This window comes from Lissotriton vulgaris, chromosome 1_1 (assembly GCF_964263255.1).
Source record: "Lissotriton vulgaris chromosome 1_1, aLisVul1.2, whole genome shotgun sequence".
In the NCBI taxonomy this organism is placed as follows: domain Eukaryota; kingdom Metazoa; phylum Chordata; class Amphibia; order Caudata; family Salamandridae; genus Lissotriton; species Lissotriton vulgaris.
The window spans coordinates 289,856,257-289,883,512 of NC_141685.1; positions in this window are offsets into that span (position 1 = coordinate 289,856,257).

The following is a 27,256-nucleotide window of genomic DNA, read 5'->3' on the forward strand; positions in this document are numbered from 1 at the left end:
TTTGCCGATGTCTTTTTTTCTCTGCAGTCCTCAATTTCCTCCCTACTTTCTTATTAGCAACATACATGTGTGTTGAATAACATTTTTATGTTTTTAATAAAGTACCCCCTTCTGTCAACCTTTCACAGATTGGGATGGACGCTGCTTTCTTTTGGTGCACAATACACATATTTTGAGGACAGGCACACCCTCGCTCACACCACAAATAACCACCTGTTCAGACAGGGCTTCTAATTGTTAATAGTAGCCTGGAAGGGGCAGGGCTCTGGCCCAGCATGATGTAGAGGTCCCTACCCTACAAACAATTTAATTACTTTGGAAGCCCCCTTAAATGTAATGGATGGCAAGATCCAGTCACTGCTGTGAGGGGTCTCGATACTCCCAGGACTGTCAGCTAATTACAGGCTAATTCGAGGGCAGGCCATTCAGTGGACCCCCTCTGCCCCAAGACAGGGGGGTCCTCACCCATCTGCCTGTCCCTCAGTCTTCTAACAGGCAGTCAGGTCCCTCTAAGTCAGGGCGGTATAGCTGTGTTTCTATAGCACCAGCCTAGCTGGGTAGCAACTGTAATGTGCCTGAGCAGAGAAGGCACATTAATGTGTTCATCAAGCATATTTTACATATTTTAATTTCAGTGCAGTTCACACCAGTAATATTTTAGGCACAAATAAATGAAGTGATTTATTTTTTCTTTCTTTATAAAATCACTAAATGTTTAGTCAAGTGCTGGGACTAAACCCCTGGTAGTCTGATAGCCAGGGCCACCAGAATTACACAGCAGAGAGAAACCAAATTATGCAGCATGGTTGACTAAATTATGCCTCAGGAAAAGAAGGCAAATTATGCTGTTAAAGTTGTCATAGTATTACTTCATTATCTGCCATTTTTATACTTAACACTGTCGGGTCAAAAGTTCCACCTTCCAAGATATAACACCCAAATATAGCAATCAGACAGCAGACCAGTCAACCTTTGCAAAATGCTTTGGATGGGTCAAAAGTTACTAAAAAATGTAGTGACACATGTTGCTGTGGTGTCACCAGATTTTTAGTAACTTTTGATCCATCTGGGCTAGAAACGTTTTCTTAAGCTGCAAATAATCTGACAAAAGCGGCAGATCCAGGATTCTGCGGAAAATGTCTCAAAAGTCTGACAATTCCAATGGCCCTGCTGATACCTAAGCCATCAGCTCACTTGCGAACCCACCCTGCTGTTTTGTTGGGATTCTTGCACGCGAGCTGGAAGTCGTGGGCAATGCTGGGCAGCAAGGTCAATAACCTCCTATTATGTACACTTGTCTTTGCAATAAGTGCATTAACCACCTGTGCTACCATACTTCTACTGAGAGTTGTTGGATGTGCAATTGATCTGTGTAGAAAGAAGATGACTAACTCCTTTGAGCTATCTTCACCAGTTGACACATTTTAGAAACAAAAAATAACCTGCAAGGCAACTCTGTGGGTAAAAGCTCTGCTGTGGTGATCCATGGCTAGCTTAGTGGTCACAAGTTCGAATCTTGTTGCTGGCCAACTCAGCTTTACTTTATTTGAGGTAATTTAAATATGTATGAAATAGTTCGGTAATGAGGAAACCTCTAGTATTGACATAAAACTACAGAGGATACTCTATCTATCTATCTATCCCCCTCACTCTATCAATCTATCTATCCCCCTCACTCTATCAATCTATCTATCCCCCTCACTCTATCAATCTATCTATCCCCCTCACTCTATCTATCTGTCGCCCTCACTTTATCCATCGCCCTCACTCTATCAATCTATCTATTGTCCTCACTCTATCTATCGCCCTCACTTTATCTATCTGTCGCCCTCACTCTATCACTCTATCTATCGCTCTCACTCTATCTATCGCCCTCAATCTATCTATCGCCCTCACTCTATCTGTCGCCCCCACTTTATCCATCGCCCTCACTCTATCAATCTATCTATCGTCCTCACTCTATCTATCGCCCTCACTTTATCTATCTGTCGCCCTCACTCTATCACTCTATCTATCGCTCTCACTCTATCTATCGCCCTCACTCTATCTATCGCCCTCACTCTATCTATCGCCCTCACTCTATCTATCTCCCTCAATCTATCTATCGCCCTCACTCTATCTATCTCCCTCAATCTATCTGTCGCCCCCACTTTATCCATCGCCCTCACTCTATCAATCTATCTATCGCCCTCACTCTATCGCCCTCATTCTATCTATCTGTCGCCCTTACTCTATCGCCCTCACTCTATCTATCGCCCTCACTTTTTTCTATCTGTCGCCCTCACTCTATCTATCGCCCTCACTCTTATCAATCTTATTGTCGCCCTCACTCTATCTATCGCCCTCACTCTATCAATCTATCTGTCGCCCTCACTCTATCAATCTATCTGTCGCCCTCACTCTATCTATCTATCTATCTATCTATCTATCTATCTATCTATCTATCTATCTATCTATCTATCTATCTATCTATCTATCTATCTATCTATCTATTGCCCTCACTCTATCTGTCACCCCCACTTTATCCATCGCCCTCACTCTATCAATCTATCTATCGCCCTCACTCTATCGCCCTCATTCTATCTATCTGTCGCCCTTACTCTATCGCCCTCACTCTATCAATCTATCTATCGCCCTCACTCTATCTATCGCCCTCACTTTATCTGTCGCCCTCACTCTATCTATCGCCCTCACTCTATCAATCTTATTGTCGCCCAAACTCTATCTATCGCCCTCACTCTATCAATGTATCTGTCACCCTCACTCTATCTATCTATCTATCTATCTGTCGCCCTCACTCTATCTGTCGCCCTCACTCTATCTATCGCCCTCACTCTATCGCCCTCACTCTATCGCCCTCACTCTATCTATCTGTCGCCCTCACTCTATCTATCTGTTGCTCTCACTCTATCTATTGCCCTCTCTCTATCTGTCTATCGCCCTCACTCTGTCTATCGCCCTCACTCTGTCTATCGCCCTCACTCTATCTGTCTATCGCCCTCACTCTATCTGTCTATCGCCCTCACTCTGTCTATCGCCCTCACTCTATCTATCTGTCTATCGCCCTCACTCTATCTATCTATTGCACTCACTCTATCTATCGTCCTCACTCTATCTATCTATTAATCCATCTATCTATCACCCTCTATCTATCTAGCTATCGCCCTATATCTGTCTATCGCCCTCTATCTATCTGTCTATCAGCATCACACTATCTGTCTATCTATCACCCTCTATCTATCTATCTATCGCCCTCACACTATCTGTCTATATATCACTCTAACTCTATCTATCTATCGCACCACCACAGCATCTCTCAAGGGCACCACAACATCACTATAAACTACCACAGCATCACTGAACGCCACAGCATCATTTGTCGCCACCACATCATCACTCAGCGCCACCACAGCATCAACCTGTGCAACCATTCAACAATAACTGGTTCAAATATGTTCCCTCAGTGTTTCAAGCTTTATTACAAATGTCACAAAAAAAGTTAATATTTCACTTCTGTTCTTGGATTTTCGTCACAATAAAATACACTGAACATAATCTTCACAAAAGTTATTTACAAAAGTTTAAGCTATTGCCATAATACATTACAATAACTTTCATTTAAGTATTAATTATTTAAAAAAATTAAAAGCCATTGTTATTTGTAATATCAATACATCTAAGTCACGTAAATACAAAACATGTTGCATTACAAATGCTATAGGTGTCACATTTGCAAAAGATAAAAGTATTGGCATTGTAAATGACAAAGCTATTAATTTTGCTATTTTCATAACCAATACATAAATAAAAAATTTGTCATTGACATGAGCAATAGCTCAAACGTTCCTAATGCGAGACCTATTGCATTGCAAATGCTTGTTTTGTTTGTGGCGGAGAGCTTGCTTGCTTCATGACTGTGCACGTGCGTTTGCATTATGCCTGCACCACTTCTGTCCATGTGCACAGCCACAGACACGTGTTTCCTGGTGTCTTGCTAAAGTCTGTGGGCACCTTTTCGACTATGAATAGTCAAAGAGAATCGCATTGTGACAGCTTCCTTTAAGTGATAATGGAGGGCGGGCAGCAAAGTCACTCGTCTGATGCAGGAAAGTGTGCCTTTCACATCAACAAGTTCAACCCTTGGACCACTAGATGGCAACCTTCGCCTTTTTAAACCGCTGTCACTTGGACGAGTGTTCTTAATTCAATGTGAACACATAACCGATTTATAGAGGGAGGCATCTCAAGAGCAGGAAAACCAAACTAGAGTTTCATTCAAGGGCACAAGTTATTTTTTTTAAAGAAAAGTGGATTCTTCCTATTAGGAATACCAGCCAATGTACAACTGTTTGTGAACTCAAACAGCGAGCTCGTAAATAAGGGGCATATTACCAAGCAATAGCGATAATTATCGCTATTGCTTGGTTAGAGACAAAAATGTACCGCTGAGCTGCGGCGATTTTTATCGCAGATAAACCTTGGAATTACCAAGGTTTATCGCAAATGCGATAAAAATCGGCCGCAATGCATGAATATCGCTGAAAAGTCAGCGATATTCATGCATTACCGAGCTAATGCTCTTAGCCATGTTATCCACCTCCCATTGGATAACATGGCTAAGAACTGCTCTGGGGCAGGTGTTAGCTTTTGGAGATATTCGTGCTTAGCGCGAATATCTCCAAAAGTTGGTAATAGGAGATAGCGATGTTAGCGACTGTTTCCAGACGCTAACATCTTGGCACGCCCACTTTGCATGTCATTAGTGATAAATATCACTGACATGCAAAGTGGGACCCAAGATGGTCGCTATCTCCTACTAGCTATCGCTAACTGGTGTTAGTGACAGCTAGGTAATAGGGAGATAATTTTATCTCCGCTTTCTTGGCTTTTAAAGCCAAAAAAGCGGAGATAAACCCCCTTGATAATATGCCCCTAAATGCATTGATTAGTAAGCATCTAAGCGAGTTTGTTCTGCATAAACCGCAGCTTCCTACTTGCCTCCAAAGGGGTGATGCAACAATGCACCTGGGTTTGTATATCTTCCGCATGTATGGGGTGAGAGCTCTCTGAGCTTTCATTATCTTTGGCACCAAATTAACCAGTGACTTTCCTGTGTTTTCCAATAACGATTATACGTACAGGTGCCTGGCTAAAGAGAAGAAGCAAAAGAAAGGTATGAGGGCATTAGGCCTCATTATTAATGCATCGCACAAGGCATGGACTATAGTACTCCGGATGAAGGCCGATCACACGATTGGACTGCTAAACAGACCAAAACATGTTGGCGTAGATCATTGAATAGCTGAGCTACTGATCCTCATCCGATAGCCCATAGAGAAGTTTTTTTTACCCATGTCTGATTTACCCATTAATAAAGGATATCCCCTGGGTTTAACTCCCAATACTTTTACTATATATTTGGATCTATGCAGTAACTCAGCATATACTTGTTTAAGAACTAGCAATGGTTGAATCCACCAAGGTGGTATTTACCTACCAAGGTGTGCGGAATAGCTAAGGGGCTCTAGTACACCAACCTAAAAAAAAATGCTAATAAAAACAGTAGGGGTTGTCTACTGTTACAAAGTAAGAATCTTCAGGAAGTCAGATAGTTGATTCCAAGTATATCTTTATTTGTAGATTAGTTACAGGAAACTTAGATAAAGCCAAGATGGTAATTAGGCTTTAAAGTATGCGCGTAAACAGTTGCGTATGCCAGTTACCTGGTCCCGAAGAGCGGATAGTGTTGGATCATTTGGCTCGCAAATGGGTTACTAATTCTTCGAGATATGATTTAGAGTCGGTTATGGATGTCTTCCATCAATGGGAAGCACCAAAGCAGAGGTATGTCTTCGACATCATGTGTACTTTCCTCCGTGAGGAATGGGAAGATGGTGAGTTGGGACAGACTCCATCAGAGTTGTTTCGTGTACAGTCCGAGTTTGCAAAAGGAACAATAGTGGGTCTCGATGTTGAAAAAGCAGTTGCGACGTTGCTTTCGTTTAGGAGTGTGCTTCCTTCTCAGTCGTTGTTTGAGCCTGAATCTTCTGTTAGGAGAAAAGTGCAACAGTATCCTATGAGAGAGGTTCCTCCGGGATGGAAAGAAGCAGTTCAGGCCAATGCTAATGCTGGTATTGCAGCTGTAGATGCTCATTTTCAGCGTGTTTGGGTACATGTTCCATGGAAGCGAGCTGAAGTTTTGGCCCTTAAGCAGACTCTACCTGATCCCGAAAGAATCCTGCAGGGTATTATAAGGAGTTGTCAAAGACAGCCGACACATGCATTATGAACTTAGCCGATATAGATATGTTGTTTGGGAATGTGGTTCCTCAACTCTTGTGGGGAACGATTCGTCATGTGGATCATGCGCAAGAGTTAGGTGATACATGGGATAACATTACTGCTGCAGATGGTCTTCAAGGAGGAGGAGCTAAACCTGAAGCTTTAGTTGCAGAACTTCCTGGTAGGATCATTAATTATATGAAGATTTTAATACCTGCTATGCGTGTGAATTGGGATAAGTTATCTGCATGCAAGCAGAAGAAAGATGAAAGTGTGTCTGATTTCTTCACTAGGTTTGAAGAGACGTTTATCGACCACAGTGGTCAAGACATGAGTACGGAAGGCGGCCAATGGTTGTTCGTGGATAAGTTTGTGCATAACTTGCTTGCCGAGTTGTGTACTAAGTTGAAAGATTCAGAGAGTTCATGGGCTGTTTCTTCGTCGGCACAGATATTGGCTACTGCACAATATTATGAGAATAGGGATAAGGACGAGAAAGAGAAAGCAGACAGAAAGACTAAAGATTTAAAGACGAAGGTTCTTTTGCAACAAGCGTATCCGCCTCATAATAATCAGCGTGAATATCAGCAACCTCAGCCGTTTCAGAGAGGTTCGCTAAGGTCCGAGCCTTCTCAACAGCGTTTTCTTGTAGGCCCTAATCAGTGTGCGTATTGTAAAGAAGAGGGCCACTTTAAGAATAGTTGTCCGGTTCTGTTACAGCGTACGAATGGTGCTTCTGGTGTGAGAGGTCGAGGTGTTCAGCAAGCTCCTAGAGGTAGAGGACGTGTGTGTTCCCCCAGAATGCACAATCCTTTCCTCCACAGAATTCTATGAATTGTTTTGATCAACAGAATGTTGCGTCTGGTAGGTCGACTCAGTACTATGCTGACGACTACTATGTTGAGGGTGAGAATGTTGACGGTAATGATTGCAAGGACAGCCATAGACAAAGAGAGGGAGTTGTGTCAGTTTCAGTAGATCAGAGTGGACCTTATGTTGAAGTGATTACATCAGGTGTGTCAGAGCCTTTTCTGTTGGATACTGGTGCAGCGAAGAGTTCTATCATGCACTCTAAACTCCCTGGCACACCTTTGTCTGGCTTGACAAATGTTTTGGTAGGTTTTTCTGGCGCCCCAGTTTGTAATCCGGATTCTAGTCCTTTGTCTCTTTCTGTTGGACCGTGTGACTTTGAAGCACCCCTCATTCTAACGACAGGTTGTGGTGAGAATTTGTTGGGATTGGATTTGTTTAAAAGATTGTATGCAACACTAGACTGTTCTCCTTCAGGAGTACAGCTTACATTGGGTAAGAGAGTGATCTCTCCGATGTATTTGTCTAAAGATCGACTTCCATTGGAATTGTGTTCTCTCCCTGATACTCTTTGGGCTACTGGTCCTAATGATGTGGGTCTTTTGGAGATTCCACCATATGTTGTGACGCTGAAAGCGAATGCTAGATTGCCACGTATTCTACAATATAGGATTTCTAGTGATGGTGAAAGAGCGCTTTTAGCGATCATTTATGATCTAATTGAGAACGGTGTGATTGAGGAAACGAGAGGTAATGTGTGCAATAGTCCGGTTTTCCCTGTTCTGAAACGTACTGATTCTTCTCAACCTCCTGCGTATAGGTTTGTGATCGATCTTCGCGAAGTGAACAAGATTGTTGTACCGCAATTTCCTGTTGTTCTGGATATTACTGCTTTGCTGACTATGATTCCTGCTTCTGCTACCTGGTTTTCGGTGGTTGATCTGAAAAATGCTTTCTTCAGCATCCCGATTGCTGAGGAGAGTAGAGATATTTTTGGCTTCTCTTTAGGAGGCCGAAGTTTCCGGTTTGAAGCGCGCTCCTCAAGGCTATTGTACAAGTCCATCCATCTATAGTCAGGCTTTAAAAACACAGCTTGATACGACTGACTTATCTGATGGTGCTACTCTTATTCAGTATGTTGACGATGTGTTAGTCACTGCTGATGATGAGGAGATTTGTAAAGAAGCTACTCTTTCTTTGTTGCGACATTTGTCTGCTCTTCATCATAAAGTGTCACTTTCGAAGTTGCAGTATTGTCGACAAGAAGTGACCTACTTAGGTCATCTCTTATCGAAGGAGGGAAGAAGATTGACCCCAGAACGAATTCAAGCGATTGCGAAAATGAATGTGCCAATTACACAGAGAGAAGTGCGTGCTTTCTTGGGTATTACTTCGTACTGTAGGCAATGGATTCCAAACTTTTCGCTTTTTGCGAAACCTTGGTTAGCACTTACTCTTAAGGATACTCCGAATCCTCTTCCTTGGACTGACGAATGCCAGAAGAGTTTTTCTGAATTACGTGATGCGTTGTGTTCGGCTCCTGTGTTGGGTACTCCCGACTACAGTAAGCCTTTTACACTCTATGTTCACGAGAGAGAGGGATGTACATTGTCAGTCCTGACTCAGCAGTTCGGCGATAAACAACGTCCATGTGCGTATTTCTCGTCGACGTTGGATCCGGTAGCTAGAGCGTTGCCGAGTTGTTTGAGAGCTACAGCGGCAGCAGCTGTTTCTATTCGACAGTCTGCTGGTTTGGTGATGGATAACATGTTGATTGTGATGGTTCCACATGCAGTGGCTACTTTGTTAAATAGGACCAAGACACAGCACTTGACTAGTGCTCGATTGTCAGGTTACGAGTTGACACTTTTGGAGAGTCATGTGCATATAAAGCGATGCAACACGTTGAATCCAGCTACGTTGTTGCCGATTTCTGTAGAGACGGATGTTAAGGAACAGCATGATTGCTTTCTTAGGACAGAGGAAGAAACGAAGGGTAGAATCGATCTGAAAAATACTCCTCTTGCGAAGTGTGATAGTACCTTATGGGTAGATGGTTCATGTTTCAAACTTCCGAATGGCGATACAATTGCAGCATATGTGGTTACGACTTTGGATACGATTGTTGAAGCTGCACGTATCCCACAAAATTCAGCTCAAGCAGCAGAGTTGATTGCAATGACAAGAGCGTGTGTGTTGTCGAAAGGAAAGAGAGTGACTGTGTATACCGATAGCCAGTATACGTTTGGTGTGGCCCATAGTTTTGGGCGCTTATGGAAGGAACGTGGGTTCCTTACTTCTCATGGTATGAAGATTCAGCATGGTCAGTTGGTGAATGAACTTCTTGAGTCACTTACGTTACCGATGCAAGTTGCGATCGTCAAATGCAGTGCACATAAGAAGGTTACCGATGACGTTGGTCGTGGTAATGTGTTTGCGGATGAAGTTGCGAAAGATGTGATGAGTCAAATGTATGTTGCGGGTCCAGCAAGATGGGTTCCGTATAGAGGAATGTGTGAAGATACGATAGAGAGTGTGTAGTCAACTCAGGCTGAAGCTACGGAGAAAGAATTGAATGTATGGAGAGAGAGTACGGGAAAATTGGATTCGACTGGTTGTTGGATTGAGTTGTCAGAACATCAGCGTTGGTTGTTATCTGATGCATATGTGCTTGCAGTGGTTACAATGGCGCATGGAATGGCTCACTTTAGTGCGAAAGGGATTTGTAAGCTGTTGGCTCCAGTATGGCAGAATGCTGGAATTCCAAAGTGTGCAGAGAATCTGGTTAAGAGTTGTATGGTTTGTCTGATGTATAATACTGGCAAGGGAACTCCAACTCCAGCTGGTCACTGTGCGCCTCCGACTATCCCTTTGAGGTGTTGCAATTGGATTTTATCCATATGGAGAGATGTAACAACCTGAAATACGTCCTAGTGGTTGTTTGTGCCTTTTCGAGATGGGTAGAAGCATACCCCCTGAAAGATAATACTGCCTTGTCCACAGCTAAAGCCCTACTCAAGGAATTTTTCCCCAGATTTGGTTTGCCAAGGATGGTGTGGAGTGATAATGGAAGTGAATTTGTGGGTCAAGTCATGAAGAGAGTATGTGAAGGTTTAGGCATCCGGCAGAAATTCCATGCTGCAAATCACCCCCAATCAGCTGGTTTAGTCGAATGCTACAATGGCACCTTAAAGCTAAAATTAGCCAAGATTCAGGCGAGTTCTGGTTTCCAATGGCCCGATGCTTTGACATTGGCACTTTTGTCAACCAGAACTACAGTACATTCTCGAGTGGGACTTAATCGTTTTTGGTCGCCCGGCAAACATATGGGGAGTGCCGAGGCCGACAAAGTTTAGCGAGATTGAACATCCTATGCTGATTGATTATTTGTATGATTTGACGGTTAAATTGTGTGTCTTACACCAACAGGTTCACGATACATTGCCACAAGCATCTGAAGATCCAGGACACACCATCGATCCTGGCTCGTGGATTCTGGTGCGGAATTTTCAGCGGACAAAGAATGATCAGCCCCACTGGACTGGACCCTTTCAGGTCCTGTTGGCGACGCGTACCGCAGTGAGAGTTCACGGCAAAAAGAACTGGATCCTCGGCGTACATTGTAAGAGGGTTTCTTTGCCTCTGCCGTACGACCAGTGGGTCCAGGAGGGTGTTGGTGATTCAGAGACTGAGTCTGTGCCGAAGTTCATTCCATTCAGCGAAGCACGTTTGATTGGGACAAGTTCTGAGCGTTAGAAGGACGACATTTTGCAAGAAGCGGTGCCTCCATCTGTCCGATTGAACATTACTGAGCCTGAGTTGTTGTTTCGTGATCAGACATTGCCTGGTAAAGGCCGCTATAACTTACGACCGAGAGTCGATGGACAAATAAAATAATTATTTTCTTGCTATTTTTGAAACTACGCTCTCTCATCCAAGAAACTGTTTTGATCTATTTTTGTTTTTCGAACCGCCATCCGGGTTCAGCTGTAGGGTCGTGGTATAAAGACTTAGAGTGTACAGCTGGTAGACACAAGGTCGACAGTTCTGGTTTGTTCTAGGGCGTTCCCTGGGACATTCAGACGTACACCTGGGCAGAAGAGAACCAACTGCCGCGAACAGCACAGTTAGAGGATGGAGTGTTTTCAGATTGAGAGAGCTGTTGAAGAAATGAACTTTTAGACGAGACTATGTAAACTAATGAGTAGCAAATGTTTTCTGATAACGTGTCTTTTAATGCTACTTAGCATGACGATGTTTTTGGTGGGATATGTTATTTTCTCTTTTCCAGTGATGTTTGCACCCACCACACAACCTATGCCTTTTCCTACTATTTCTTAGCATCCTTTTCATCCTTTGCCTGAACATGAATCCATTAGAAGATTGGAATTCGTTAATAACTCCTTTGTTAACTCCATGGCTGCTAAGGCAATTCCCCTCCTGTGCTGGGAATTGCTATTTTTCATTGTTTTATGACGAGCTGGGCTCGTCATCAGTGTACGAGGAGGCTACACCATGACGAGCCCAGCTCGTCATGAGTGTGGAAGGGGTTAAACTTCTGCATCAGCATCAGTTAGTAGTGAACACCACTAATTGTTGGGTGTGTGGTCTTATGCCTCATACTACTGATAAGGGTATTCCTTACCTGGTCCTGCCATTCAGCTATAATGGTTCTATGTGGGCGTATAGAACGATGTTCATTTATGCCCGTGAAGTTTACCCCCTGCATTCTATGAAAGATAATCCGAGGAATAGTGCTCTAGTGAAGGGAATAGTAGATATGATTAGAGGAATTAATTCCTATGAGACTATTCCGAAAGATGAGACACTAGCATATATTGGATGAAACGTGACTGGATATGGTATTAATCTGAGTGAAAAGCAGCAAGGGAAAAGATCTTCTCCGATTTGGATCGTACCCCAATGTGGTCATTTTTGTCTGCAAGGTAATGGCAAGAATCCGAGAGCTCAGTTAGGGAATAGTGTTTGCACTGAGACGTATGTTTTTGCGTCCCAGACTTCCCCATAGTTTTTAGCAGCTAAGGGTACATATTTTGTCTGTTACGATAGAGCATGCACATGGTCGCCCCCTGATTTTTCGGGAACATGTTATGTTTCGTTTCTGTTGCCCCCTATGTAGACTGCTATGACAGATTACCATAGGACAAGAGTTGCTAGAGGTGTCTTCAGTAAGGAAGATACTGCAGGACAAGAATTGGGAGATTTTCTGAAGGGTTTCCTGCCGTTTTGGGGACCTATGCTCAACAGCAGGAACATACGGCAATTGACGAGAGTGGTTGAGTCCATCATAGTTGAGACTGCCAGTGCCCTTGGTAATTTGACTGCTGAGCTCCAATCGGATCGTCTTATGACGTTGCAGAACCGAGTTGCGTTAGACGTTATACTTGCAGATAGAGGAGGGGTATGTAAATTGATTCAATCGAGCTGATGCGTGTCATTCCAGACAATGCTCCGACAGTGTACCAGGCCATTTCCAAGCTACATAAGATCTCTGAGTCTATACATGTGGACGAAGGAGATTGGTCGTTAATGGGATGGTTTTGGGGAATGTTATCCACTTGGGGATGGAAGATTCTGATGATCATCGGTATGGCTTTAGCTATTCTTTTCCTGTTCTGTCTTTGTGTACAGTGTGCTCCTGCTATATGTGGCCTTTGTGCTACTTCGTGTGCAAGGAGACCTGTCCAAAGTAAGTAATAGGATGATGCTCCAGCAACATCTTGATGATCTGATGAGTATAGACCTGGATTCAGATTGACGTGAGTTTAGGTTATTGCCTATGTAAGGGCAAAAGGAGGGTCTGAGGTTCCGTGAATTCTGAAACCGTTTCATAATGGTCATGGTATTGTTACGAATTTGATAGTAGCGAACCGTAAATGGCTAGTGCGGCAAGTACGAGTGTTTTCGTCATGTTCGATCGATGGATTCACTCCGTATTTAGGGATTTCGTTCTGAACCCTCGGGTTCCATTTTTGTACGGCAGCCATTTTGTGGTTGCCCTCACATACGCTGATGACTATGGCCGAACGAGTCTTTGGACACGTACACGTTAACTGACTTTTAGATGACCTGAGCGAACTGACCCCGTTGCCTGAAGCTAACCTTGCTAAGCCAGTTCCTTGTTCGGTAGCTGATCGAGATAGAGATTAAAGAGCAGGACATTGTTGAGTTTATTGTACACACACACACCCCTTTATCTTGCCTCACATCTGTTTCTGTTCCTTCTTTTATGGCCTGTTTATGGTTTCGGTTGTGGTCTTTTATTATGGATTCGTCCGGCCTGTCCGAGCAAGAATGTTGGGCTTTCCCGTGTAATTGATGGTGGGCTGGACAACTGAAAAGTGGGTTTGTTATCATGCGATACCTTTTGCAATGTTACCTATGATTGGACAATTCATAAATAATGGTTGTTTCTCAGGAATGTGATTTTTAGCATAAAAGACGATGTCTCGCAATACGAAGATTGAGCAGTCTCTAGTGAACCTACGTGTGTCGTACTTCGTAGACTTCTGTTCCTGGTTGCAGCCAATAAATTAGATCTTTGACGTCACCGAGAAGTATCCCGTGTCTCTGTATTCTAAGACAGGAGAACCCGAAGACTTTGGGCGTGCCCCTGGTGCCACTGGGTTCCAAAACCCGGTTCTTCAGTGTGGTCTAATGTCCCTAGCCTGGCCAGTGAATGAGAAGAGGGGCTGAGCACATCACAGTGCTCCAAAACCAGCTGCAACTGGTTTTTCCCCCACCCTGCACACAGACAAAGGATTTACCTGTATAAAAAGGGGCTGTGTCCCCAGAAAGGTTGTTTTCAGTTCCTGATCCTGACTAGAGGGGGCCTGCTGCTGCCAGGCACCAGGAGGACTGCCACTAGGACTGCCTTCCTGCCTGCATGGCTCAGTGAGCTGGCCCCTGGACCCAGCCTTGCCCCCCCCCCCCTGCCTGCTAAAAGGAACTTTTGCTGAATTGAAGGCCTTCCTGGAGTTTTCTTTGGCCTACTAGCACCTAGAGGAGCGCTGGAGCTTCCCTGCGAGAGAAGCGCTTTATTGTGGGACCTTGCCGCTAAAGCGCCTGGGAGCGCTTTCGGTTTGATTTGTTTTTTACGCGCTTTGTGCCCTAGGGGAGCGCTGTGTTAAGTGCCTCCTGCCCATTCAAGAAGCAGGTGTCCACCCTCCATCGGACACGCGATTTGGCCAGGGTTGTGCGCCTCCCGAGGGAGCCTACCCCTCGGTGTGCCGTATCACTGATTTTCGAATGCCTGGAGGGCCGCCGCGCTGCCCACGGTGACCCGGAAGTAATGACGCGGAAACAGGAAGCAGATGGGAGCCCACCCCGCGCTCCTGTGAGGAGAGGACTGCCGTGGTCAGAAAAGAAGCAGGAAGCGGCGGGAGCCTACCCTGCGCTCCTGCACTGCCCGAGGGAAGCCAGTGTCTCTCCACGAGAGGAGAGCCCCGAAGAGAGAGGAGAGCAGCTGGAAGTGCAGGCGGGGCTCCGGTGCTGAAGAAGAGCCCTGCGCTGCATGACGAAGGAGACCGGCAGTGTTTCCCGCCCCTGCAGAACCAGTAAGGTCCCGGTGAGTGCGGGGGCAGTTTACTTTCCCATAGAGCGGCCCAGGTTGACAGCGGGCCGCTCCAACGGTAGTGAGGCATTAGTGCAGTCCGAGTCCCCCGAGCAGGACTCCACCATTGTCTGGCCATTGGTATTTGGAGCCCACGAGGCTCTGGGGGCATGTTAGCGATCTCGAGCCCCCAGAGGGGGGGCTCCAATGTCTGGCCTCCTATTCTTTAGAGCCGCAGAGGCTTTTTGTGGCATTACTTCATTTTGAGTCCCCTGAGAGGGATTCCGACGATTTGGGGGCATTTTGGCTGGTAGAGCGGCCCCAGCAGGGAGCAGGCCGCTCCCCCCACACTGGGCACAATTCTTTAGAGCCCACGAGGCTCCAAGGCTACATTTTTGTATTCAGAGCCCACAAGAGGCTCCTGAGGACCCAGTCATTTGTTTAGGGCCACGAGGCTCCAACGTGTTGGCCCCAGTGTTGCTACAGCTGCCCAGCACTTAGTGGGCAGCTGCTCCATTTAGGACCTGCATTCTTGCTTTGCTGCCTGCGCAGCCTGCCCTGACATTTTGTGACACAGGACGTTTCAGCCCCAGAGAGGCCAGTTGGCCTGGGGACAGCTATATGTTTTGGCCTATGTGATTCCTGCGCAATTCTGCATTCCCTACACCGCTGAATGTATGTTTATGCATCATGTGTTTTTCCCTACACCTCTGAATGTGTTGTGATGCATCATGTGTAATGTTTTTATGCCTACACCCCTAAATGTATTGTGATGCTTAGGTGGTTGTTCTTCCTAGTACAGGTGTTGCTAGTGAGGTCCTGGTTCCCTGCGTGATATTTTTCTAAGGTGGTTAGGGTTGCGTAGGTGGTACTTACCTGTTACCAGTGATTACTGGTTGTGTGCTCTATTTCCTATTGTGTGCTACAGTAATTAATATTCCTATTAAGTGCTAATTTCTACAAGTATCCTAGTTCTAAAAGTGCTTAGTCCTGACAGTGGTCCATGTGGCCCTGTCCTAAGTACATAATCCCCTGTAAATTCTGCCCGTGCCTGTTGGCACATTGTAAAGTGTGTGTTTTTATCTAATATGTTTGGTACAATACAAAGGCTATCATATATATAACCTTGTGTGGAGTTTCCTTTGTGGTGAGCCTTGGGTGATTTGGCTGGGTGCGCGCGCAAACACTTAACATACATTGCCTCTGGGATAAGCCTGACTGCTCGCGCCACGTTGCCTAGAAGGTGAGCAGGCGTTATCTTTGGCGTGTTACTCCCTTGCCCTGACTAGAGTGGTGGTTTCTGCCTGGCTTTGGCCAAAGCCTCAGCCAACCGGAAATCAAATTTCTAACATTCTCTCACTGCCACCCTTTAACAGTGCCCCTCAATTTCCATAACCAATCTCTCTCAGATGCATTTAATTTGTTTTATAGTGCTACTCACACCAGTGTAGAGTGTCAGAGCACTTCAGACCTCAAACACACACATATTACACAGAAACAACCAATCATAAATGTGTAAATGAGTGTATAGGAAATGTTACGTAAGACAGAGTGTAGGAGTCACATGTCATCCATACTTGTCGGCAATATAGTGTAAAAGCACTTGGTCTTGAAATTCACAAACTCAGAATTTAAATGAAAGACCATAGTTGGGGGTTCTCTTTAATAATAAGAATTGATTTATACCCAAATTAACTCTTTTTTGCAACATTAGGATAATGAAAGACTGGAGGAAAAAATCATAACTCTCTAATCTATACCTTTAAGTTTGAAAACAGCTCTGACGACCGTTAACTTCCACTAGACAAGGGGGAAGGGTATGTAAAAAAGAAACAAAAAAAATTCTTACCTTGGCGCTGCGTCCCGCGTCTCTACTCTCTCTCTCTTTCTCTTCTGTGGGACTTCGGCCGAACCAAAACCAGGAAGAAGACCCAGGCTCCCCTGACCAATCAGAATGCTGCAATGAAGTGTTGTGATTGGTCCGGGTGCTGTGGTTTGGCGCTCAGCCAGAAAATGGGGGCCTGGGCATGTTCTCCACTCAGGCTGTAATGCAGCCAGGGCCGGACTGGGAACCAAAACCGGCCCTGGCAAACAACTCCGCTCCTTCCCTGAACTGCTGAGCAGCCCCGACCACCCGCTGCAATCAAAATGATGATAACAACAAGTTATTGTCATTTTATTTTTTCTTTCCTCACACTGCTTAAAATCAGTGGAACAACGCTACTCCGTCTTTGCGGAGGAGCCACCACTGCGTAGGGGCATATGTTTGACCTCATGTTCACAGGTTTTTGTTTTTTTTTTACTCAAAATGAGATACTATATTTACAGATTACGTTTACAATTATTCAAGACAGGCCCCAAGTTTCTGATGGGGGGAGTAGGTATTCCAAAGGGAGGTAGTGGAAGGCCATAGATCGGGCCATAGTGGTAGTTGAGGCAATGTTTATACGAGAAATTTGCCCATAAGGAAGGTTTTGGCATCCTTTTTGAAGCGAGTCAGAGAGGGGATTCTTCTGATGTTGAGTGGGACAGAGTTCCATATTCTTGGAGCACCTCCCGATTGTACGTTTTTTTTCCCGAAAGCGTGCAGGTTGGCAGATGCGGAGTTTCTGGTTCCTCCGGAGATCATAAGTTTCTGTGCCAGATATGCAGGGGAGTTAAAGTATAAAGCTTTGTGTGTGATGCATGCTAGTTTGAGGGGAAGCCAGTTGAGAGCTTTCAGGTGTGGGGAAAAATTATCGTATTTCCCTGTGCGGGTAAGTAGCCTGGCAGCAGCATTGAGGCAGGCTTTAAGAGATGCCAGGTAGATCTTGGGTAAACCAGAGAGGGTTGAGCAGCCGTATTCCAGTCTAAAGATTACGAGTTCTTGGACTGCCATTTTTAGGTCAGGAACATCAAGGAAGGGTTTCAATTTCCTACGGTTGCTCAGGTGGAATCTGGCTGTTTTGACCATCGAATTGATGTGGTCCTGCATGTTCAGGTTCCTGTCAAGGGTAACTCCCAGGGATTTAGCTGAGTTCACAATGGTCGGTGGGCAATTTAAGGCTGTGATAGCCTTAATCCATGATTGAATCTCAAGGTTGGTATTGGGAGGGGAGATTAGGAGAAATTCTGTTTTCTTTGCATTGAGTTTAAGTTGATTGGATGCGAGCCATTGGACGGTGAGTTTCAGGGCTTCGTTCAGGGAGAGAGTCTCTTCGAGAGATGAGTATTTGATGTAGATCTGGGTGTCATCAGCGTACATATGATAGGAAATATTAGCTTCACGTAATACTTCGGTAAGTGGTTCTAGGTAAAGGTTGAAAAGGGTGGGTGACAGGGTTGATCCTTGAGGAACTGCAACCGTGACCGGGGATGGTGACGATAGGTTGCCGTTGATTAGGAATCTCTGTGACTGGTTGTGGAGGAAGGACCTAAACCAATCTAGAACAGTGCCATCCAATCCCATCCTGAGTTTGAGGCATTCAAGTAGTTTTTCATGGTTGACCGTGTCGAAGGCCGAGGATAGGTCCAGGACGATTAGGAGACAAGTTTTGCCGTGGTCACTGGCTTGGAGGGCATCATCCTTGATGTGGAGCATGATGGTTTCGGTGCTGTGCCCCGGTCAAAGTCCGAATTGGAAGTCATCAAGCAGGTGGAAGTTGCTGATGTGGTGACTTAGCTGCTGTTGCACACATTTCTCAAGCACTTTGGCTGAGAGGGAGATGCTGGAGATGGGTCTGAATTTGTCGGGGAGGCTGGATCCAGCAACGGCTTTTTGAAAATTTGGAGGACTTTGCTGGCTTTTAGAGAGTCAGGCATCGTTACCTGCAGGAGGGAGGCATTGGTTATTGTAGTCCAGCTAGTAATAATGGATGGGCGACGGCAGCTAGGCAGTTGGAAGGGAGCGGGTCATTATTATGGTTGTTTGGGTTTAAGGTAGATAGGATTTTAGAGACTGAGTCTTCGTCATAGTCTTTGAAGACAGTCCAGTGAGCATGGTTTTTGGGTAGAGCCTGTGGGTGCATCGTGGTGGGAGAAGGCAGGTCAGGAAGGGGTTGAGGGTGTGTGATGGAGCTGAGTTCGTTTCCGAGGGCTAAGATTTTGTCAGCGAAGAAAGAGGAGAATTCCTCTGAGGATATAAGAGACTTGGGGGTTTCTTTTGATGTTTTGGCCAGTTTATTAGATTGGTGTTTGACCAGTTCGAAGAGCTTTTAGGGGTCTGTTCTTGGTTTTCTCTAGGTCAGTTCTGAAGAAGTCTTTTTTTTAATTGAGTATGTTCCTGTTGTAGACATTTCTGGCCTGGTGGAGGAGTTTTAGATGTGCGGTAGAGGGGTGCTGCCTCCAGGATCTTTCAGCTTGCTGGAGGACTCTCCTATTATTATTAAGGGATCCTGTGAACCAGGGGTTTCTGTCTTTGATTTGGGTTCTTCTCAGTTTTAGTGGGGCTAGATCGTCCAGGATGTTTGATATAGTTGTAGATTAGTGATAGTTGCGGCCATTGACTGTTGTAATATGCGAAGGGGGAAGTCGGATTTGCAACGGACCTCTAGTTCACTGCGGCCAAGTTCTTGGTGTCTCTGATCCAGCGTTTAGGAATCGTTGGTTGCAGTGCTCTTGTCTTGTGGGTGCCAGGTAGATGGAGGGTGATGGCATGATGGTTAGACCAGTTGCGTGGGTCAATAGAGATAAGCTTGACAGTTGATTCTTTGGAGATGATCCAGTCAAGGGTGGCCCCTTTTGAGTGAGTTGGTTGTGAGAAGGCTTGGGTCAGGGCTTGATCTGCCAGGAGGGTCTTTGATGGCGTTGACATGTGGATTCTTGGGATCATTCCAGTGTAAATTAAAATCACCTAGGAAAATATCATTGGCATTGGTGGGAATCTTAGCTGTGATGATTTCCATGAGGTGGTCGGTGAAGGAGTCGTTCATGCCTGGGGGGTGGTAAAAGATGTGTAGGTTGCACAGATGGGTGGAGTTGCAGGAAATAGCAAGGGCGAGGTATTCGCAGGATTCGGTGATGTCCGCCAAAAGTTCAGTGACAAGAAGGTTACAGCAGTATATGCAGGTGATGCTTCCTCCTTTCTTGTTAGATTGTCTGTCCAGCCTTGCGATGTTGTAGTTATGAGGGACTAGGAGGTCCAGTCATGGAGATGAGGATTCATCGAGCCATGATTCTGTTAGGATTGCTAAGTCAAAGTTTTTGCAAAGGATGAGATCAGCAATATCTGTGGTGTGCTTTCCTGCCGATCGGCAATTGATTAACAGACCAGACAGAGAAGATTTGGACAGAGTTTTGGGAGTCTGAGCAGACAGGTGAACAGGTGCACAGGTGCTAGATTACTCTTGACCACAGTTCTTTTGCGGAGGGTGGCTGGCCTGTTGGGGTTGATAGTGACCGCGTGGATGGCATGTTCGGCCTTTCCGTCGAAAGGATAAGGGGTAGCTCGGGTAGAGTTGTAGTCTCGGAGGATGGCCAGGATTTCCATTTCAGTGAAGTCTAGTGGACTTGGAGCGGCAAGGGAAGAGGAGTAGGAGAGGACCAGAGCGAGGGTTTCTTTCTCTGAGTAGTGACATGGTTGCTTATGGGGCGAAGCTGTCTCAACGCTAGCGGAAGAGGATGTTTAGGGCGCTCTGTCAAATGCGGGGTGTAGAGTTTGGTAGGAGCATGAGGTTGGCGAGAGAGAGTTCAGCGAGGTGAAGGAGGTTCATTAATTCCAAGATAGAAATATGAATGCTCTGGGTTTGTTTGGTAGCTCTGGCGAGCAGAGAAACCATGTCCCTATCAGGTGGAGGCATTGGAGGGCAGGTGGCAGTGGTTCAGAAACCGTTCTGTCTGCATGTATACGTGATAGGGAGGGAGGACTAGTGCGGCCTGTGTTGTAGGTCATTGGATCTATGCTGGGGCCCCTTTGCGGGTTGAGTTGATGGCTGGGAGGGCAAGCACGAGCTGTATCATAGGTCTTTGGGAGCGTACCGGTGGCATAGTCTAGTTGGGAGCTAGTAGGGAGGGGACCAGAGGTCTAGGGGTGATTCTGTTGGCAAGGCCGGGTGCCGTGCTGGAGTGGATAGGGGGGTCTGTGTTGGAAGTTTGTGAATGGCTAGCTATGCTGGGTAGGCTGGATGAGGACTCATTGGGGCAGGAGTTGGTTACCCTGCCAGAGTCGTGCACATGGTTTCTGAGGAGGGTAAAAAGGTCTTAAAATTTATCCAAGTTTTGGTTGAAGCTTGGATCAAGACAATGCCATTTTTGTAAAGAGCGATGGTGAGGTCAGCATGCAGGGTTGGAGAGGGTGCTATTGTTAGCTTAGTGCCGTATGGAATGTTCTTTGTTGCACGTACATTGAGGAGGTGGGCAAAGGTTTTGCGCCATGCAGAGGTTCTTCTAGAGTAGAAAATTAGGTCATTAATGACTGTGCCGTTGTCCGCGCTGTAATGTACATCAGAGATCAGTGACTCAGGGTGCTTTTTCGGGGTGGAGTGCTTGAAGGATTTAGTGGCTGTTTTGGAGAGGCTGGGGGGTAGACCAGCGTGTAAGAATTTGCCCCCATAGCGGATATGCCAGGACTTACCATGCTGGCTCGGGTAGGCTACTCGAGGACCAATAGGGACAGTTATGCAGCCGAGTGGGCTGCTCACCATACCGGAACTAGAATTGATAAGTGTCAGTAACATGGGAGAGCACACTATTAGTGTAAGAGCCTGGTTGGTAGCTCTCAAAAGAATATCTAGCGAGGATGAGGATGATTGGTTGGCAGCTCTCGAGGAGTAACTAGTGAGGGTGAGGATAGTCAGGTTGTCTTTAGGATTTCTGTCATTTTGAGGACAGGCAATGAAAGGTGATTGTATTGTCTTCATACTGTCACTATTTTTGGGTCAGGCGATGAACAGTCTGCCAGATATATGGCTACTGTGGAGATACCAACAATAAATCACGGCTGGTGATAAGTAGTATATACTTCCAAAATGCTAACTGCTCATCTTGGATGTTGTTCATAAGTGCAAATCAGGGAAGAACAATGATCCCCATATTTACTGCGGAGCTGCCATTTTAGGTCCAAGAATCCGTTGGTTCCTGCATTTATTAATAATTAAAGAAAACCCTTAGGTGAATGTGCGCTTTACAAATATATGTCATATTTACTCCTTCACAAACCTGAACTTTTCTTATTACCTACCCTTGTGACCCTAATAATGACTGTCATTCTCCTGGCCCCTTCCAGTCCTGCTCGTTGGTAATGAGTTGATGGGTTAATAGTTGAGTCTATGCTCTTTGTGCCAATGGCCACCTCTTCCATGTTCTATCAGAACTCTCGTAAGCTGCATGATGTGTTTGAGTCCAGTTGTCTGCACCAGGTCATTTTATTTCAAATGTAGCAAAGTTGGACCTGGTGTCCTGAACCCTGCTCCAGCATCCTAGAGCGTGACGAAGCCCATCTCGTCACAACAGTCATTGGCCAGTGGACGTCCATCACTACAACCAACTCAGTTGCCTCCATTGCGTGTTTCCTTTTCGTTTCATGCACCCCAGGCCGCCTAACGATTGAGTGGCCACAGATGTTGTTGCATTGTTCCCTAGCCAATGACATACAGGGAGCAGAGCAAGCCACCTGTTTTTCTTCACAGGTGAGCATACACAGCCTGTCCCTTTCAGATCACAATCTACGTAGTCCTGTACAGTTATCCCATTTTATTCCTAAGAACTCCTGAGAACTTGTTTATCTCACAACAAACTACGGCCCCATCCGCCGCTGGTGCACCACTTTTAAAATGGGAAAACTGAGGTACCGGCGGCACAATGGGCTTGTAAATAAGCTCCTACATGCCTGTACGATAGAGTTCCCTAGGTTGTGTGTTTCTATGCATGTACCAGGTAGCCCTTGGCATTCGGGTACCTTGCTTCATGCTACATGCCTGTACCATAGAGTTTCCTAGGCTGTGTGTGTCTATGCCTGAACCATAGTATATGCATGTACCAGGTAGCCATGCCCATTCCTGTACCATAGAGTTTCCTAGGCTGTGAGTCTCTATGCCTGTACCATAGAGTTCCCTAGGCTGTGTGTGTATATGCATGTACCAGGTAGCCCTTGGCATTCGGGTACCTCGCTTCACGCTACATGCCTGTACCATAGAGTTTCCTAGGCTGTGTGTGTCTATGCCTGTACCATAGAGTTCTCTCGGCTGTGTGCGTATATGCATGTACCAGGTAGCCCTTGGCATTCGGGTACCACGCTTCACGGTACATGCCTGTACCATAGAGTTCCCTAGGCTGTGTGTGTCTATGCCTGTACCATAGAGTTCCCTAGGCTGTGAGTGTCTATGCCTGTACTAGGTAGCCCCTTGTACCTCGCTTCACACTACATGCCTGTACTAGGCAGATTTCTGGGTTTGTGCTCCACATGCCTTGAACTAGGAAAACACTACAGGGTGCTTGAAAAGGAACATTGTTGCGTTTTCAAGCACAAATTCGAATGTCTGACTAATTATCGACAGACACATTATCGATATACAAATATATCTCAGGAAAAATATCGAAGGACAAAATATCGGGATGCTATCTTTAAAAAGGTAAGTACCAAAATATCGGAAAAAAAATATCGAATGTAAAATATATCGTTTTTTGTTAAATATCGTTATCTTTTAATTAAATAAAATTGTCATATTAACAAAATAATAATTATGAATGTAATAAACATGTTTAAAAATATATTATATTATAAAATATTAACAATTAATGTAAAAAATAATAATTTTTAATAAATGTATAATACATAGTATATTTTTCATTACTAATAACTCTAAATTAATTATTTTAATAACTTATAACTATATAAAAATATAAAAATATAAAAATAAATGTATATACATACAATATTAATATAAATTACAATTAATAACAACATAAAAGTACAAAATAAATACATACATTAAATATATATAAATAATTTTATAAAAATAAATTAATATTATAAATAACAATTAATAACAACATAAAATTAATAATAATAAAATTATAAACATAGATAGCGTATGAGTACAAATTACTATTCCAACTCCAGAGAGCGCAACAGTAGGGAAAGTGTTGGATAGCGTAGGGTTTAAAATTACTATTCCCACTCCAGAGAGTGCAACAGTAGGGAAAGTGTTGGATAGCGTAGGAGTAAAAATTACTATTCCAACTCCAGATAGTGCAACAGTAGGGAAAGTGTTGGATAGCGTAGGGGTTAAAAGTACTATTCCCACTCCAGAGAGTGCAACAGTAGGGAAAGTGTTGGATAGTGTAGGGGTAAAAATTACTATTCCAACTCCAGAGAGTGCAACAGTAGGGAAAGTGTTGGATAGCGTAGGGGTTAAAAATACTATTCCCACTCCAGAGAGTGCAACAGTAGAGAAAGTGTTGGATAGCGTAGTGGTAAAAATTACTATTCCCACTCCAGAGAGTGCAACAGTAGGGAAAGTGGTGGATAGCGTAGGGGTAAAAATTACTATTCCCACTCCAAAGAGTGCAACAGTAGGGAAAGTGTTGGATAGTGTAGGGGTAAAAATTACTATTCCCACTCCAGAGAGTGCAACAGTATGGAAAGTGTTGGATAGCGTAGGGGTAAAAATTACTATTCCAACTCCAAAGAGTGCAACAGTAGGGAAAGTGTTGGATAGCTTAGGGGTTTAAATGACTATTCTCACTTCAGAGAGTGCAACAGTAGGGAAAGTGTTGGATAGCGTAGGGGTAAACATTACTATTCCAACTCCAGAGAGTGCAACAGTAGGGAAAGTGTTGGATAGCGTAGGGGTAAAAATTACTATTCCCACTCCAGAGAGTGCAACAGTAGGGAAAGTGTTGGATAGCGTAGGGGTAAAAATTACTATTCCCACTCCAGAGAGTGCAACAGTAGGGAAAGTGTTGGATAGGGTAGGGGTAAAATTTACTATTCCCACTCCAAAGAGTGCAACAGTAAGGAAAGTGTTGGATAGCGTAAGGGTAATAATTACTATTCCCACTCCAGAGAGTGCAACAGTAGGGAAAGTGTTGGATAGCGTAAGGGTAAAAATTACTATTTCCACTCCAGAGAGTGCAACAGTAGGGAAAGTGTTGGATAGCGTAGGGTTAAAAATTAGTATTCCAACTCCAGAGAGTGCAACAGTAGGGAAAGTGTTGGATAGCGTAGGGGTTAAAAGTACTATTCCCACTCCAGAGAGTGCAACAGTAGGGAAAGTGTTGGATAGTGTAGGGGTAAAAATTACTATTCCAACTCCAGAGAGTGCAACAGTAGGGAAAGTGTTGGATAGCGTAGGGGTTAAAAATACTATTCCCACTCCAGAGAGTGCAACAGTAGAGAAAGTGTTGGATAGCGTAGTGGTAAAAATTACTATTCCCACTCCAGAGAGTGCAACAGTAGGGAAAGTGGTGGATAGCGTAGGGGTAAAAATTACTATTCCCACTCCAAAGAGTGCAACAGTAGGGAAAGTGTTGGATAGTGTAGGGGTAAAAATTACTATTCCCACTCCAGAGAGTGCAACAGTATGGAAAGTGTTGGATAGCGTAGGGGTAAAAATTACTATTCCAACTCCAAAGAGTGCAACAGTAGGGAAAGTGTTGGATAGCTTAGGGGTTTAAATGACTATTCTCACTTCAGAGAGTGCAACAGTAGGGAAAGTGTTGGATAGCGTAGGGGTAAACATTACTATTCCAACTCCAGAGAGTGCAACAGTAGGGAAAGTGTTGGATAGCGTAGGGGTAAAAATTACTATTCCCACTCCAGAGAGTGCAACAGTAGGGAAAGTGTTGGATAGCGTAGGGGTAAAAATTACTATTCCCACTCCAGAGAGTGCAACAGTAGGGAAAGTGTTGGATAGGGTAGGGGTAAAATTTACTATTCCCACTCCAAAGAGTGCAACAGTAAGGAAAGTGTTGGATAGCGTAAGGGTAATAATTACTATTCCCACTCCAGAGAGTGCAACAGTAGGGAAAGTGTTGGATAGCGTAAGGGTAAAAATTACTATTTCCACTCCAGAGAGTGCAACAGTAGGGAAAGTGTTGGATAGCGTAGGGTTAAAAATTAGTATTCCAACTCCAGAGAGTGCAACAGTAGGGAAAATGTTGGATAGCGTAGGGGTTAAAATTACTATTCCCACTCCAGAGAGTGCAACAGTAGGGAAAGTGTTGGATAGCGTAGGAGTAAAAATAACATACTTATAAATAAAAAATAACATTTATTAATCAAAAAATAAACTATTAAATAAATAATTACTAATTATTTAAAAATAATTACCAATTAGTTAAAATTATTTAATAATTCCTACAAATTAATACTTAATTTAACATAATTAAATTACTTCCCACCCTATTCCCCTATAAACTCACAACCCACTACAGAACATATTTATCAATTAATCAATATTTATTGATTAATCAATTAATTAAAATTAATTACCAATTAATTAAAATAATTGTATAACTCCGACTAATTAATACTTAATTTAACATAATTAAATTACTTCCCACCATATTCCCCTATAAACCCACAACCCGCTACATAACATATTTATCAGTTAATCTATTAATTATAATTTATTACCAATTAATTAAAAGTAATTACCAATTAATTAAAATTAATTATTCATTCCTACTAATTAATACTTATTTAAACATAATTAAATTACTTCCCACCCTATTCCCCTATAAATCCACAACCCGCTACATAACATATTTATCAATTAATCTATTAATTATAAATTAAATCCAATTAATTAAAATTAATTACCAATTAATTAAAATTATTTATTAATTCCTACCAATTAATACTTATTTTAACATAATTAAATTACTTCCCACCCTATTCCCCTATTAACCCACAACCCGCTACTGAACTAAAATGCTAAATTTAATTATACTACATAAATAAATACTTAAAAACATATTATATACATTATAATATACAAAAACATTATTAGAAAATCGATATTAGTAACATCGAAATTATTTACATCGATATTACTACACATCGATATATTTAACTTCGATATTACTGATATCAATATTAAATAGTGTAGATATTACTTACCTTCGATATTGTGTTACATCGATATTTAAACTTCGATATAATTGTATATCGATATTTAAATTTCGATATTATGTCTGTGTACCCACAAGTTCACAACAGGCAACCTGATCATCCTGCTCCGTTGTGACCACAAGCAAGTTTATACCCGAAAATAGCCCATGTACAGCAGGGATGCGTCAGGAGGATGTGTGACACAAGTTTACCCTTGCGCCACCACAGATGTGCTGCATTTACAATGCGCCGCATCATTGCGCAAGGATAAACAGATGCGTATCGCATCTGCTGGAGTAAGGTTGGCGCAGTGCTGGAGTTGTGTCGCGGGTGCAAAGCAACTCCAGCATTGTTCAAACTTGGCCTATCCTTAACATGGTGCGTCAAGCCTTACACCTGCTTCAAGCAGGCACAAGGTTTTGACGCAGCAGCGTCGGAAAATTGACTGAGTGAAAGCAGGCAGTTTTCTGAGGCGTTCCTGAGATGGAACGCCCCCCCTCCCCACTCCCACTGCGCTGGAACGCGCACATGAAACCTGACACAGGTTTCATATAGCACAG